General features: G+C 37.9%; 1 pseudogene; it reads left to right on the forward strand.

Annotated features, from left to right (window-relative positions):
- Window positions 1-902: 902 nt before the first annotated feature.
- Window positions 903-2077, forward strand: LOC121441606 (annotated as a pseudogene).
- The last annotated feature ends 3250 nt before the right edge of the window (window positions 2078-5327 follow it).

The raw sequence follows: 5327 nt of genomic DNA on the forward strand, positions 1-5327 counted from the left end.
TTAAAAGAAAAATTAGTATGTAGGTCCCATTTTAGTTGTGGTTTTTCAAATGACTTTGGAGGCATGCTCTCATTAATGAGAATACCTATCAGAATTGAAAATAAAGACACGAAGTGCAGGCTATTACTAAATAACTCTTAGCTCCCAAATCAGTCAGCTTGTTTTCCCTATTCACATCATAACTGTCTCACTATGATTGCTGTATTCTATCTGTGAGCCTTATTAAATCCAAATATTCTTTTATACTTCTGTGAATACATTAAAATGCCATTCTGCAACTAACAATAGAAGAGAACAAGATCAAATCTTCAAAGTAATCTGCCCTTCTATCAGTGTGGTTTATATGCATTGATTATTATTACCTCAGAGAATAGAATATGAGTCAGTGTCACATTAAGAATAAAAATCAAAACATTTCCTTATGGAGTATTTTTACCAAGAATGAGACTGGTTTTAAATTTTCTACTTCTCTTTCATTGTGTCTTCTTTCATCTCCTATCATCATCTCTCTGTTGTATGAGTCTAGCTCTGCATTTTCCTTAATGGTATCTTAAGATTCTGTTTTCCCTGTTTCTTTGTCTGTCTCTAAGAAACAGCTTTGCTCTGTATTTATTGAACCACACAAAACACATCAAATGGGGGAAAGGACTGAGAAATACTATATAGAAATCTTTAGCAAAGTTTTGGAAGGGATTAAGTCATTAATACTAACTGACCCAGATAATAAACAAATGTAACCAATCGATATCTGTATTTTTGTTTTCAACATTTGTAGATCACTTTAATCCTATTTTCTGTTTTCAGCAAATGAGTAAACTTGTGAATATATATTGTCTTCTGATTCTGGAGCATGGAACATGAATATTTTAAGATTAAAACTATGAATTAGGCTCCGGTGTTCCATGGACTGTCTCCCTGCACTGTGTACAATGCCAGCAGGATATTTCCTGTTTAGACTGCTCTCCAAACACTTTTCTAAGAGCAGATTCCTTTGTGGCTATGAAGACAGCTCTCAGCCAGGACTCCTTGTCACCAAGGAAAACAAGAAACAGCCACTGTCTGACTAGCTTGAGCCATGTGCTGCAGACAAAGTGCTGCATTTCCTCTTTGATTAACTGGATGCATCAGTAGAAAAAAAAAAACCTACAGCTTCTTCAGCAAACTGACAGCACAAGGACTCTGGAAAGGTGCCTTAGCAGAGACAGGAGTGGAAAAAAGAAAAATAAGATGCAAAAGAACAAAGAGAAAGAAGAAAAAGAATTTGAACAAGGGCCAGATCATCATTGAAAAGTGTTCTGGTTTTGTTCCTTTTATGAAAAGTGGGATAGCCCAGACCACTGAACAAAGATGCAAAGAAGAAAAGGAGATGTTGGAGGCTTACATGACCTAACAGAGAGAAGAGTAGAAGAGGAGGAGGAAGTTGAAAGTTAAAGGGGAGCATGGTTGGAGTGAAAACACATGGGGGGTTTGAAGTATTGCCCTCTCAAGACCTGGGACCCAATGGAGAAACACATGTATAAATGTTTTCTATATGACAGCAAATGAGAGAAGAAAAGTGATTCAGTGTCCTGGTTGGTGTGGAGAATGGAAATGGGGCTACAGGTTTTGCTATAGAAAGGCATTGACCAAGTAGATGCTGTCACAAAGGCAAAGAACAGAATGATTCATTATTTGTATTATATAGAATTATAAAGTCCCTATATAAAGTAATATTCTATGATATTTCATTAAGATTTAAAATGACACAGATCAGAACGAAGAAAGACCCCAGAGGCTACGGCTTCTGCTACCACAGGGCCATTATCACCATATACTACCTCATTGGAATCAAGGGCATATATGTAGGATCACTGGATCCATGAACACAAGCAGCCTTACCCTGGGCCTCTTTTATTGGCTTAGTAGCCAGGAAACTCAAAAAGACTTTGCCTATAAAAAGGGTCACCACATAGTGGAGTTATTTGTGGAATGTAGCCCTCTGTCTATTGTGGTTGCCTGCCCACAGTGGGTCTTGAGTAAGGAGCCAGGGTCTGAGGTTCTTGACATTAACCTGGACTGGCAAGAAGTGAAGACCTAGCTTCTCTGGGTTTGTGGATTATAGTATGGTTCTCACTTACTTTAAAGGTTATATACACTTATCAGTGAGTACATGCCAAGTTTGTCTTTCTGGGTCTGGCTTACCTCACTCAGAATGCTTTTTTTTTCTAGTTCCATCCATTTGCAACCAAATTTCATGATGTCATTGTTTTTAATAGCTGAGTAATATTTCAATGTATGAATGTGCTACATTCTTTTAATCCATTCTTAGGTTAAGAGCCATCGAAGTTGTTTATATTTCTATCTATTACGAATGACACTTTTATGAACATAATTGAACAATGGGTATATGCCCAAGAGGGTATAGCTGGATCTTGAGGTAGATTGATTCCCAGTTTTCAGAGAAATTGCCATATTGATTTCCAAAGTGATTATATAAGTTTACACTCCATGAGCAGTGGAGGTGTGTTACCCTTGCTACATATCCTCTTCTTATAAGCTGTCATTAGTGTTTTTGATCTTAGCCATTTTCACAGGTATAAAATGGTATCTCAAAGTCATTTTGATTTGCTTTTCACTGATGGCTAAGGATATTGAATAATTATTTAAGTGTACCCCAGCCATTTGAGATTTTTTTTTGTTGAGAATACTGTTTATATCTGTATCCTATGTGGCTTCTTATATTATAAGTGCCAATGTAAACCTTGTGTTGCTAGACCTCCTTAGCCTTATTTCCAAGGAAAAGATGAGTGGACTATCCACCCATTCTGCAATTCCACAACGCAGGACCATCAGATCCACAGCACCACGGAGCAGGACAATCAGACAAGATAGGGAGTCAAGTCAAACAGGAACTTAGTTTATTGCTGTGAACATCAGCTTCTATAGGTAAAGTGACATTGTGTGATGTGCGGGTACCTCCAGCTAATGACAGTAGCCAAGTCCTTCCTATGGCTGAAGGGGCATCTACCTAGATTTTGATTTCTCATCTTCACTTGGTTCTCTCAGACTTGAGCTAGGCTTTTCTCTGTCCTATAGGCCTCGAGGTACAGGCCCTGAACTCAAGCCAGGCTTTTCTCTGTTTTACAGGCCTCAAAGTTCAGGCCTTGAGATATTTTTAGCCTAACAGACTGTGATCTATAAGCTTACCCCTAAATAAATAACCCTTGATTATACTCAATTCTGAGCTAGTGTGGGATTTCTTGTTAGCATCCATCTTCAGTATTCTATTCAGGAAGCTGTTTCATGTACCAATGTGTTCAAGGCTACTTCCCACAATTTCTTCCTTCAATTTCAGTGTAACAGGATTTATGTTGAGGTCTTTGATACAGTTGTACTTGGGTTTTGTAATAAGACAATAGATATGGATATATTTGCATTTTTTCTGTATGCTAACATTCAATTATGCCAGCACCATTTGTTGAAGATGCTTTCTCTTTATCATTGTATAAATTTTGATTCTTTGTCAAAAATAAGATGTTCACAGCTTTGTGGATTTGTCAGGGACTTCAGTTGGATTTCATTGATCCACATGTCTGTTTTTATGCCAATACCATACTGTTTTTATTACTATAGCTCTATAGTAGAGCTTGAAGTCAGTGATGTTGATACCTCCAGAACTTCTTTATTATAAAGGATAGATTTAGCTATTCTGGGAATTTTGTTTTCCCATATGAAGTTGAGTATTATTCCTTTGAGATCTGTGAAAATTTGCATTGGAATTTTTATGGGGATTGCATCAAATCCATAGATTGCTATTGGTAAGATTGCCTTTTTTTTTAACTGTGTTAATCCTATTTATCCCTGAGCTTGGGACATCTTTCCATTTTCTGGTATCTTCTCCAATTTCTTTCTTCAATATTAAAGTTTTTGTCACGCTGTATTTTACTTTTTTCTCTAGAGTTAGGAGGACCCAAAGAGAGATACATGGATTTCCCTGGGGCAGAAATAGAGGAGAACTCTTGGGTAAACCAGGGGCAGAAGGGACCATGGAGGTATGGGAACATGAAGGATCCATTTGGGAGGGTTGGAGTGGAATGTATGGGGAGAATAATGAAAGTGATATCTTGATGTGGAGGTTATATTTTGGGGTTAGGGAGAAATTGGTGCCAGGGAAACTCACAGGAATCCACAAGGATGACCACATCTAATACTCCTAGCAATATTGGAGATGGTGCCTGAACTGGAATTTTCCTGTAGTCAGATTGGTGACTATCCTAATTGTCATCAGAGAGCATTCATCCAGTATATAATGGAAGCAGATGCAGAGATCCACAACCAAGCACTGGGTACAGCTCCTGGAATCATGTGGAAGAGAGAGATGATGGATTGTAAGAGCCAGGGGAGTCAAAGTCATGACAGGGGAACCCAAAGAGACAGTTGACCTGAGCTTGTGGGCACTCACCAATTCTGGACTTACAGCTAGGGAGCCTGCATGGGGCTAACCTAGGCCCTTTGCATGTGTGTGACAATTGTGTAGCTTGGTGTCTTTATAGGGCTCCTAACAGTGGAATCAGGACCTTTGCCAGAGGCTTGAGCTTGCTTTTGGAAACCCAATCCTCATGTGGGTTGCCTAGCCTAACCTTGATAGAGGGAGAGGAGCTTGGTCCTCTACTCCTGTCTGAGGCACAAGCCTATAGCAGCAAAAGACTTTGAAAGAAATTCAAAGGAGTCAGTTTAAATTAAACCTTTTCTATCTGAGGAAGTTAGGAAAAAAGCATTCTCAAATCTGTTTTGATAGATTTCTTCTTTATTCCTTGAATGTTGTTCTCATGATGTTTCTTTGTTACATTCTCAGATTTCTTTACTCTATCTTTCATTCTATCTCTAGCTTTACTCTTCATGCTTCCCTTCTAATTCTCTCATACTTGATGTCTATCTATCATGATGTTTCTGTCATGACAGTCCCTAAGTTTCTGATTGCTTTCTTGGCTCTTCCAAACTTATAAAGACCCACAAAATCTTTCAGGCATGACATCTGAATGTCACCATAAAATTTCTGAAGTAAATGATAAGAAAGTGTCCTCTTGACAGCTCTTAAACATTAAATCCAGAGAAATTGTCACAATAGCAAGGAAAAAGCACTTTTTTTCCTCCTAATTAGTGGACTGCAACCCACAGTCTGCAAAGACTGCTTAAGGAAAAGTCTTTTTGTTATCTCTAGAGGTAGCCTTCTAATACTAAACTACTAATGATATTAAAAGAAATATGAAAATTGTGTGCTATATCCTATATTACCAAGTGTATAAATAACTTAAACATTTTGTGATTGATAATCGTAAAAGCTGAAC

This window comes from Microtus oregoni, unplaced genomic scaffold (assembly GCF_018167655.1).
Source record: "Microtus oregoni isolate MIOR12 unplaced genomic scaffold, Mior012 000079F_ref0000094, whole genome shotgun sequence".
Taxonomy (NCBI): domain Eukaryota; kingdom Metazoa; phylum Chordata; class Mammalia; order Rodentia; family Cricetidae; genus Microtus; species Microtus oregoni.